This window comes from Vitis riparia, chromosome 19 (assembly GCF_004353265.1).
Source record: "Vitis riparia cultivar Riparia Gloire de Montpellier isolate 1030 chromosome 19, EGFV_Vit.rip_1.0, whole genome shotgun sequence".
NCBI lineage: Eukaryota > Viridiplantae > Streptophyta > Magnoliopsida > Vitales > Vitaceae > Vitis > Vitis riparia.
Window position 1 is genome coordinate 7,628,194 of NC_048449.1, and position 12,625 is coordinate 7,640,818.

Sequence of the window (12,625 nt, forward strand, 5' to 3'; positions counted from 1 at the left end):
CTCGAAAAGGCTAAGGTGATTCAAAAAACTAAAAAAGTAAAGGCGGCTGATCCTGGTTTCTTTGATCCTGAATCTGGTTTGCATTCTTCTTGAAGGGGAAAAGCTTCAGCATCATCTGTAACTTTAAGAAAGAAATTTTGACTCTCAAGTACAATGGGTTTTGTAACTAAAACTTTGTTGACCCAAAGAGGCCTATGGGTTTGGCTAAGAGGTGATGAAAGGTAAGTTTCATTACAATAATGGACCAAAGGAGGCCAACACCACCTCTCACAAGATCTCCCTTCCAAAGACATAAAAAATGCAAGGCGAGAGGCGCATGCACAACACTTTCATAATTGTTTTCTAATAATTGTCGCCGACATGCTAGGGTTCATAAAGTGGTAACAAATTAATCACAGGCTTGATGGTTGTATATTCAAAATTTTCATTGTTTTTTTTTCCTTCAGTGCATGTTCTTGGAAAGGGGTTGGTGGAAGGGGTTAGCTTTAAGAAGAGAGTAATTACACCGGAAAAGCCTTTATCATCATGTATTTCGTTGTCATCTTTCCGTATGTTACTAAAACCAAGTCAAATCATGAACATTTAATTGGAGCTCGTTAGGGTATGGCCGAGTGGAATACTTGGACGTGTGGAAGAGGTGTACGATTTTGGTTTTGATTCCTGCTGGCTATTTCGATTGTGATCAATCACGTCGAGGTTTGCTAGCCATGGGTGGGCCTGGTGATGATGCCTAAATCAAGGGTAATAAACTTTGTTTAGTGGTAAGAAAAATAGGCTCATCATATTGATAGAAAGGTATGACTTCCTTCGTCGCACCTTGCCTTATGAAGTAGCCCTATTTACTTTAGTAAATCACATTAGATGTGAGTGAAAGGTTGGTAGGGGTAGTCATTATCCTTTCCATTATGAGGGCGATACTATAGAGATTGGAATTAATGTTGAGATAATTATTAGACACATGTTACTTGTTTAACCTTCATCCTAAGTTGTCTTGGGCAATTTTTCCCCTTCTCATGTCTTGATTGTCATCTTAGGATACACCCATGCCTTCCTTAATATTAGTGGCTCAGAGGTTTAACTTTCACATCATCCTGACATTTTCTTGTTCAAACCTTACTTAGAGCAAGGAAATTGAAAAGATAATCCATGTTTTCCCAAGATTTGTTGATTAAGGCTTTCATTTTAGATTTAAAGTGTTCCATTTTCCATAAGACATTGAGTCTCTTTAAGGCCTTTATTGTGGTTTCATTTTGTCTATATAAGCTTGATCATTTGGGGTGCATGTAACTATCCTTGAGATATTAGATTTCAACAACGAAAGTATTAAAAACAATATTACTCTATATTAGATGCTTAGAAACATTATCTATGATTTGAATGTTCCTAGATTAGTTGTAGTTATAGATAAAAATATTGAGATATATCAATGATATATTGTGTATTAGAGGAAGTCGAGCGATATATAAGTAATATATATTAACAAACGAAAATATAGGTTTTTATTATGAAAAACCATTGATATATCAATGATTATCGATAAATTGGCGATAAATTTAAAAAATCGGCGCTGGTTGCAAAAATTATCGAAATTTTGGTGATATATCGACAAAAAATTGTTGATTATTTGACGAATATTTTTGCTTCAATATGTGCTTGATTCAATGACCCATATCACACCCGTATTAATCCAATGCCCCAGATCACACCCGTATTGATCCAACAACCCAGATCATGTTTGCATTTTTTAAAGTTGATGCAACAGTCAAATGAGTTATCCAAGGGCCCAGATTAAATCTAGGAGATGATCCAATGGTTGGGAAGTAAGATCAACAACTATTTGATGCTCTAATGGTTAGATGTTGTCCAAATTTTGATCAAATGGACATAAATGATTTCTAATGTTAAAATCACTTTCCAACAACTATTTTGGCTCAAATCTTTTCTATAAATAGCTAATTCTCAATCAATTTCATTCACAATTCATTCCAAAGTGTATTAATCTTTTTTCTTTTTTTTGTGATTATTCTCAAAATCTAATAAATTTGGGAATTTAGTGCTCAAGTTTGTGGATTAACTTCAAACCAAGGTTGCTCAATTATTGTAAAATATGTTTGTTTTAAATCTCAATTATTTTTATATTAAATTTAAATTATTTATTTAATTTTAATAATAGTTTAATGTTAATTTTCAATACATTAGTACATTTTTAATAGATGTAAGTAAATTAATTTAGCATAGTTATACATTTGAATCACATGATTAATACATTTGTAATAAGTTAGTTTTAAATTAATGATTTAATTTTATTTTGATATTCAAGTGTAATAATAGCCTATTGAGAACAAATTAACTGAGTACATAATTAAATTAGTATAATATTGAATTTAAAATAGTCCATTTTTTTTAATTAATTAGTATATTTTCAATAGATTTAAGTAAACTAACTTAGCATATCTCTACATTTGAATCACATAATTAGTAAATTTCCAATAATTGAATGAAATTAATGATTTAATTTTAGTATTTTGCATCATTAATAGCATTGAACTTAAATTACTTCAATTTGATGTCATGTATAGTTCACTTTCAATTACAATTAAATTTAATATTAGTTTCACAGTCTATTATTGTATACCCATTTTTTTTTAAAATCACATAATTATTTCATTTAAGTTTATTAAATTAATGGTTTAATGTTTCAACTTAAATAGAATAGTCAGTAGAAGTGTAGTTGGGAGTGACATACCGAGACGAGATTTAGCTTGGAAGCATTGTATACTGGTGGATGGGAAAATATATGAGACAATTTGTAACTATTGTAGACTGTTGATGAAGAGTAGAGGCATTACTTGATTCAAGTTCTATTTATCGCATATAAACCTGCACTTTAACACCAAAAAGTGTCATAGAGTGCCTCCTAAAGAGAAATAAGAGATACGATAACTTTTGCATCAAAAAACCAAAGCAAAAGCCAAGAAAGTTGCGAATGTTGAAGAAGTCTATGCTCAATTACATGGCACCATGTGGGCAGCTAAAGACATGTCATAGACCAAGATGATGATGATGAAGATGTGTACATGTATTTGACAGCTATGCACTTTGATAAGCGAGATGCTTATCTATCTGTGGACCCGCATATTTCACGTGCGTCTCCACTTAATCAGCGAGACTCACTTTTTTTTGGTGAAAATTTAGTTTTGGAAAAGTTGGAGTCGCCACTTATTTTGTTTTTATCTTAAAGGAAAAATAAAACAAGAAAGAAAACCCTAAAGAAGTGACTCTATAGTTTTTGGAAAAATGTGTCTTTGAAAAAATCTGAGTCTAGGTCCGGGGATCATGTTACCTATTGGGAAGGTACCTCTAAAAGGTAGCATCCCTCGAAGCCCTAAAGAGGTCTCTACTAACCTAGTTGAGTGAAATGAGGCAATTAATTGGTTGATTATAGATACCTAGATAGGCTAAGGTGATCTCTAGATTCTATCCATACTAGCATGTCAAATAAGAAATCAAATTACAATCATAAAGGAGAGTTAGGGTGTGTACTTGAACTGCTTCTTACTTGCTATCATAAGACAATCAAACAAGTATCAAGGCAATCAAGGATAACGTTCAAACATGGATATAGCTCATGATAACACGCATTTTCATAGAATTTTGGAATTAGAGAATAGAGAGCATACTTGGATAGCAAGTATATTTTATAAGATTCCTCCAAAAATGCTAGAGTGGTTAGGATAAGCATAAATTATATAACACATCCATTATGTCTAATATACAATGTCAAAGCCAAAAATTGAGCTAAGATAAATCAAATGACTCTAAAAATAATAACAATTTCAAGTAAAGTATAAAATCATCAACATGTAGTTAGAAAAGGAAGCATCATAAAATAATTTCTAAAAAAATGGCTTATAGTGGAATTTAATTACGAAAAATTTCAGGAAACAACTCGTACACATCTAGATCAACATACCGAAAGCCAAACACTCATTCAAAGGACAGATTACAGCAAAGACACCTAAAGGGTCTATAAAGTCCATATTAGATAAGAAAAAGTAACATGCATAATTTTTTTTTTAAAAAATAATAAATGATCACATAAAATCATAAAAAAAATCACACAAATAGTCCAAAGTGTCTATATCACATAAAAAAATGAATCCAGGTTAGATAGTACTCAAAAATATTTTTAAAACACTCAAGATAATCAAATGTCCAGAATCTAGCATGCACAGTAGACATGACTTTGAAAAATCATATCTCCCTCAAAAAGGCATATTTTTTAATATTTTGTGTCAAAGATCAATTTCAAGAAGCCTAGAATTGAGAAAAAATATTGAATCAAATTTAAAAAGTTTTTTGGTATTTTATTTTTGCAAAAACATCTCGGGTGTTCAGAATTGGGTGAAAACGGAGCCCCCCTATAGACTCGTTGATATCTTCTATTCTAGAATGGCTTTATACCTCAAACGAAACTTTAAATTCAAGTTCAAGAAGTGAGGAAAGTCATACAAGTTTTGGAAATTTTTTAAAAATATTCTAAAGTTGCTGAAACAAAATTTAAATCTAGAAGGTCAGTGGTCGAATGAAAATTGGCAGCAAGTGGTTTCTTGAAATCTGAATTTTTGATGAATCTAGAAACTCTTTAAGGATGAAATATGGAATCGTTTAACAAAACAAAGAAAGAGGAGGATGGTGTGACTGCCCTTGAGAATGAGTGAATGGTGCATGTAGGTAAAATCGTTTGTGGAGACTGGCTTATTCTATATTATGCATGCTACATGCTGTAACGTGGCTTTAAAGAGGACGCAAACCACCCCATTTTCAATCCTTAATGCAAATGTTAGTGGAGTCCATTCATAGTGGCAGTAGAATTGTAAATTCCTTTTGAGTTGTGTGTTGAAATTGAATTCCAAATGCACTTTGTCCCCTGTAGCATTGCTGATTGCATGAAAATGATAGCATGCCTGCCCATATGCAAACCTTTGACCTTTTTATGCATGGACTTTCATAAAGAGCCTAGAGCAACAAGAGACATCAAATTGCTAATGCTATGGGGTACAGTCCCATCAATTTAATTTCCTTAGGGGCATTTGAAAGTGATAATGACCTGCATAAATGCACCATTTCTTTTTGTTCATTTCGCGACATACATGAACTTGACATTAAAGAGTTCACATTTTTTTTTATCACCCCGACAATCCACATAGATAGCTTAGACTACTCAAACTCTTGAGTGTGGGCATGTTATGCATAATGGAATCTTTGATTTTAGATTGGAATTGGGGTGTTGTTTCCGTTCTCTTTCCAATAACAGTATCGCTTAGAGATCGTGGCTATGAAGTTGAGGTTAGTGATTGAGATGGGAGAATGAAGAAAGATGGCCATGCATGGCCATAAAAAAAAAAAAAAGTCTAGCACTCACATGTCACCCAATAAGAATTCTATGCTTGGAGGCCGGTACCATGTGGATGAACTTGAGACTAAGACGTAATATACCTAGACCATGCAACAACAGCACAATCCCTGTTACTCCAAATTTAAGTGCAGTAAGAACTGCTGGTGCGACCTGGAAAACAAGCATCTGCATTCCAAATCTTGAATTCCCATTAGCAAAATCACCAAATTGGGTTTCCCATATTACTTAAGCAATTGAAAACCTCTAGTGACATATGGTCCGAATCAGAACTATCGTGCTTCCGGGCATTAAATATTCACCTTTCCTCTGTTTCAATGAATAACCATAACAACATGCTCGTAGTTTTATTTGATTATTGCCTAGAATGTCCCTTGTTGGAGACTTCATTGATGAAGGAACGTCTTATACCCACACGTCATGCTTTCTTATAACACTAACAACAACTGATGTAAACAAGCAGGCCACCCAAAACTACTAGACAAGCAATAGACATAATCTAACACTATCTCCAGGGATGAGAGGACTAGGTGCAGAATGCTAAATAATCCGAAGTAGATCATCAAACAAAGTAAAGAATCATTAAATTAAGTCACATCCCATGCTGCAATCAACGGGCTTAAGTGCAAATGGGGGACTTAGATTTCAAACAAACACTAAAGCATGACTTCCAAACACCAAAGCAGAAAATAACACTCAACATTCAACGGGAAAGGAGAAGAGAACAATGGAGGATATCAACATAAATAAAACATCCATTTGAATCGATGTTCAACAACACTCAACGATGCAGCCATGATTATTCTCAACCATACAAACAAACGATATACCAGTAATAAAAAGAGAACATGAAGATCATAGATCATGAAAACGAACAGAAACCCATAGCAAACATACTTGGAGTTGCCCTCATTCTTTGTCGTGCTAAAAGTCCTTTTTGAAAAAGACCTCATTTTTTTTCTCTATCTCTCATCGTCTATGAAAACCCTCTTTGAAAAAAAAAAATCCTTCAAAACCACCAACCTATGCTTTTTATAGCAATTGGCAGTTGTTCCACCTGAGGACTCCTTATCTCTCTGAATTCTCATCCACCAGAAAAATCCCTTTTAAATTTCAAACAAAACCAATCCATGCATATCACCTAAGAGTCTCATCTTTTCCAAAAACTCATTCATCCCTATTTTAGCTCTCCAGAAGAGTTCATTTCCTTTTGAAAGTCTTACCAATTTCAAAATTCTTTTTCCTCCAGTTGGTAGATTTTCCTATAAAAGCATCAAATTATTAAATTAAATTAATGAATATAAATAAATAAATAAATAAATAAAGTAAAATAATAAATAAATCGGAGAATGATAAAATAATAATAGTTAAATGAATAAATAACAAGATAATGAACAAAATAATAATAAAATAACTAAATAAATAAAAGTGATTGATAATAATAATAAAATAAAAAATAAAAAAAATAAGTAAATGAGATAAATGAGTCATGCAACCATACAAATCACACTAAGAATGTCTAATGGGTCAAGAGTGCCTAAATGGGCCTAAGTGAACCTAGACGGGCCTAAGGTGTCTAAATGGGCCTAAGGTAGTGCCTAATGGGTCGGGTATACCTATACGGGCCTAGGTTGAGACTAGGTGTGCTTAACTAAGTTTAACCTAAAGTGCAGCTAAGTAAACCCTAATCTAAGCTTGAAAGGCAGCCAAGGTCATAATGTGGAACCGAATAAACCCCTCAACCAAAGTCTCCAAAGTGGTTCAGAAAAGGTAAGCTACACGAGTAGTAACAGGCCACCAAGGAATTGCCGTAAAGTATCGAACAAACATGTAAAAGGACATGTGCTAGAAGGACAAAATGGAGGGTCTACACTATCCTTATTTCATATATTATATCTCATGAGCATTTTGGTCTAACATCTCTTACATTGTACATGACTTGGGTGCATTATGAGTTGTATAGAAGATTCAAGTCATGTGTTCATTTCTTGTAAGTAGATGACTTGTTCATAATTAGTTCATAGGCTTAGACAATCTATTTAAGGCTATGGTGCATTACTTTCTAATTGTAAGGAAGATTGGTTTTGGATATTAGAATGAGATTCATATGGTGAGTGCACTAGTATGTACAGTTACACATTGGATATGACCTACAATAAGTCATGACATAAGGTTATCGAGTAATAATGACTCAACGGAGTTGCTATGTTGTATTGTCTTTTACCCTTGAGAGAATATTGAGCTTATGCTAAAGTTTGTAATGTCTTTGACATAAGACTATTGAGTAGTCATGACTTCACTAAATTACTATGTTGTATTGTCTTTCACCCTTGAAAGAATAATGAGTTTATGCTAAAGTTTGTAATGTCTTTGACTTATAGGTTTTGTCATAAAGTGATCATATATTCCTTATAGATTGGGCTATTATTGATGGAAGCTATTAGCAATAGCCATTCTCAATAGAGACATCATGATATCTTATGGACTTTGAGAAGTTTGTTCCCTTGGGTGAACCTAAGGGTATGTGATCGTGAAACTTGTGGTTGCATTAATTCCTTAAGTGGAATTTGACATATTCTCATGTGAGTTAGAATATGTTAGTTGATCACATAATAGAATGATTTGTAACTTAAAGATGGTAGAGGTAATCTTAAGAGGTTGATGACATTCACCTTGTTAGATTATTGATGTTGGTTCATGAAGAGATTGCATATAATGGATAGTAGGTTATGGAACTTATGGGCTTGGACAATTTCTGTCTCGTTATTATTTATGTAGGATACTGAATTGTAGTTAACTCTCTATATTGGGATGTTGAGTCAACTTCAAAATTGATTATGAGGGAACCAATATTGTTTTATAAGTTGTAATGGTCCTCATTAAAGTTCATATTCCTTGGTGACATGATTTATGAGGGTTGGATTGGTTTTTAGTTTACTTTTATGCATAAGGGTGTTTTAATAAATACATAAGGTTACATAGGAGTTAGTGAAGAGTATCTATGGACTAGGCTAATTGATTAATTGAAACCTTATTAGGTTAAGTAATCAATTATGACCCCATTTTGGGCTAAATTAAGGAACCCAAGCCCAAGGTGGGCTCAAGTCACTTGAGTTTATGAAAGCCTACAAATACTCCTTTAGGGATTAGGGTTTCAGACTTTTGTCATTTTCCTTTACATTATAGATAGAGAAACCTAGCATCCACCATCCAGATCTCCATCATTTGAGTGCTAAGATTCAAGGAAGAGTTAATGAGTAGAAGATTGTTGACTTTACAAGACCATACATTTCTTCAATAATCCTCATTGACAAGAATCAATTTAGGAACATCTAAACAACTAACAATGAAGTAAGAAAAAAGAAAAAGAAAACTAGAAAAACTACAAATCACTATAACCTCTATGCAAAAAAATTAATGGAAAATTTTCTTAAAAAATTCATAATATACATGGTTGATAATCAAATAATTCCACTATGCAAAAAATGTCATTAGAATCTCAACATGTTTAGCATCTATAATAGAAAATCATCATATGAATCAAAGATTCAACAACATATCCATTTCCAACCCCAAACAATTTTTCCATCTAAGTCTTGTGTGTAATTGAGCTATTCCTTGAGTATACTACTCAAAACTAATCCTTTCCCCTTATCCTAACTCAAATAATTTAACAATAGAAACTATTGTCTCAAAAGTTAAGAACACACCTATTTTTATTCTCCATTATCATTTTTTTAAACAACTTGTTGTAGGAGTGCACTGATAAAAGTATATCCCAAGCATATGGTCATGTAGTGAGAATCCATCAATGACTCCCAACCATAAGGCACAGGGTACCAAGTTTATAAAACTATTTTAGTAACCACTAACTTCTCGGATTTCACCTTAGACTTCATAAAATAGGGTCCAATATCTTAACACCTACAATTGAGCTCATACTCCACCCATATAGCGAGTGTTAAGGTTGATGGCTCCTAACCTAAATGGCTTAAGACATTAAGTTTCAAAGACTTTTGTGCCATATACCCCTTGGACCTTGCTCGGGTTTCAAGATAAGCATAACTTACCATTTTTATTCATTAATATTCAATTTTTTCTTTTTGAGAATGGGCACCTTGGCTTTTTTCTAAGGTGTCTCAACTTAATTCAAAAGTAATTCATGTTGCTAAGATGATTAAATCCAAGTTTCAAGGTTGAATTAGTTTTTCATTTGCCAAGAATTATGCCAAATAGCTTCCAAAAATTTGCATAATGTACCTTTATGGTCATGTTGGCATGGGCATATGAAATTTCATATCGATCTTCTTTAACATTTGATTATTTTAGATTAAATCCAAGTTTCAGGGTTGAATTAGTTTTTCATTTGCCAAGAATTAAGCCAAATAGCTTCCAAAAATTTGCATAATGTACCTTTATGGTCATGTTGGCATGGACATACGGAATTTCATATCGATCTTCTTTAACATTTGATTATTTTAAATTAATTTTTTTTTCTCTGCTTGAACTCATTGTCATTTTCATTTTTATCATGATTTGTCACATTTTCATTTTATCTCACTCATTTCTTTACTTTCCATTCAAGCTTAATTATCGAGATTAATCCATTCTAGTGGACAATACCTAAAATTGCCATACTATCGTAACTTTTTCTAAAAACCATTTTTTGATTGGGTAAAAACTATCTTAGCATAGTCGAATTAGGTTAAAAATTTTGTTTTGATATGATAAACGACAAAAATCCATGAATAAAAAACGACGTCGTTGTCGGGGATCGAACCATGGTCACTGACGTGACAGGAGGGTATACTCACCACTATACAACAACAACAATACATTTTTAAACCTTTAACAATGAAATGGTGAAAAGAAAAATAAAAGTATAAAAACTAAAAATCACCATAACCCTTATGAAAAGAAATTAAAGAAAAGATTTCTTAAAAGATTCATAATATACATGGTTGATAATCAAGCAATTCCACTATCCAAAAAATATCATTAGAATTTCAACATTTTTACCATCTATAATAGAAAATCATTATATGAATCAAAGACTCAACAACATATCCATTTCCAATCCTAAGCAATTTTTCCATTTAAGTCTTATGTGTAATTGGGCTAGTCCTTGGGAATACTACTCAACTAATCTTTCTCTCCAGCCCCCTTTCCCAACTTAGTTCAAATCATTTAACAATAAAATCAATTGTCTCAAAGGTTAAGAACAACTTATTTTTATTTTTCATCATCACTTTTTTTTTTTCATTTTTTTAAAGGACTTATTGTTGGAATGTAATGCTAAAGGTATCTCCTAAGCATATGGTCCATGTAGAAAGGATCCATTGATGACTCCCAACCATAAGACATAGGGTACCAAGTTTATGAGATTATTTCACCACCCATTAACTCCTTGGATTTCACCCTGAACTCTATAAAATAGGATCCAATACCTTAAAACCTATAATTGAGCTCAAACTCCACCCTTCCACCCATATAATGAACATTGATGTCGATGGTTCTCAACTAAAATGACTTAAGACATTGGGCTTCAAAGACCCTTGGGCTTCAAAGAACATTGGGCTATATATCCCTTGGACCTTGCTCGGGTTTCAAGATAGGCATAACTTACCATTTTTATTCATTAATTTTTTTTTTCTTTGAGAATGGAAACATCGACTTCTTTTCAAGGTGTCTCAACTCAATTCGAAAGTAATTCATATTCCTAAGATGATCAAATCTAAGTTTCAAGGTTGAATAAGTTTTTCATTTGCCAAGAATTATGCTAAATAGCTTCCAAAAATTTGCATAATGCATTTTTCTGGTTATGTTGGCATGAGCAAGCAAACTTCTATATCAATCTTCTTTAAATTTTGATTATTTTAGATTTTTTTTTCTTTATTTGATCTCATGGCCATTTTCATTTTTTATCATGATTTGTCACATTTTCATTTGATTACACATTTTTTTTTAATTTTTTTACTTCTCATTCAATCTTAATTACCAAGATTAATTCATCCTAGTGGACGATATTTAAAACTATTATACTACCATGGCTTTTTCTAAAAACCATTTTTGATAGGGTAAAAACTATCTTAGCATAGTTGAATTAGGTTAAAATTTTTGTTTTGATATGATAAATGAAAAAAATCCATGAATAAAAAATAACGTTGTTGCCGAGGATTGAACCCGGGTCACTCGCGTGACAGGCGGGTATACTCACCACTATACTACAACAACAACACATTTTTAAACCCTTAACAATGAAATGGTGAAAAGAAAAAGAAAACTATAAAAGCTACGAATCACCATAACCCTTATGAAAAGAAATCAAAGAAAAGATTTCTTAAAAGATTCATAATATACAAGGTTGATAATCAAGCAATTCCACTATCCAAAAAATATCATCAGAATCTCAACATGTTTAGCATCTATAATAGAAAATCATCATGGGAATCAAAGTATCAACAACATATTCATTTTTAACCCCCAAATAATTTTTCTATTTAAGCCTTGTGTATAATTGAACTAGTCTCTGAGTATAGTACTTAAAACTAATCTTTCTCCCCAACCTAGCTCAAATCATTTAATAACAAAAACCATTGTCTCAAAGGTCAAGAATATACCTATTTTTATTTTTCAGCACCATTTTTTTTTTCATTTTTCTAAATGACTTATTGTAAAAATGTAATACTAAAGGTATCTCCTAAGCATATGGTCCATATAGGAAGGATCCATCAATAACTTCTAACCATAAGGCATAAGGCACCGAATTTATAGAACTATTTCACCAGTCACTAATTCCTCATATTTCACCTTGGACTCCACAAAATAAGGTCCAACACCTTAACACTTACAATTGAGCTCATATTCCACCTATCCACCTATGTAGTAACAATTGAGGTCGATGCCACCTAACCAAAATGGTTTAATGTTAGGAATCCTAAATTACTTTGTTCCCACGTCCTAGATCTCTTAGAATGCATGTATCTATCCCTAGGGATTTCTAGATATAATGTAATGAAAAATAATGGTTTAAAAACCATTTTAGAATAAAGATCTTGAGATTTCAAACTCATACTTGAATCTGGATGCTCCTAGATCAATTTTTTTATGGTGAAGAATGTACCTAAATACTCTAAGGGTGTCATACACCCAAAGTCTTCTACTCGATGACTCGAACCATGTCCATGACATTCCAAGAATGGAATTTGG

At 32.5% G+C, this 12,625-nt stretch overlaps 1 non-coding gene across 1 annotated transcript; it reads right to left on the reverse strand.

Annotated features, from left to right (window-relative positions):
• Window positions 1–11,578: 11,578 nt before the first annotated feature.
• On the reverse strand, window positions 11,579–11,650 carry TRNAD-GUC. The gene has a single exon. It is a non-coding gene; the product is annotated as a tRNA-Asp (tRNA).
• Between the last annotated feature and the right edge of the window lie 975 nt (window positions 11,651–12,625).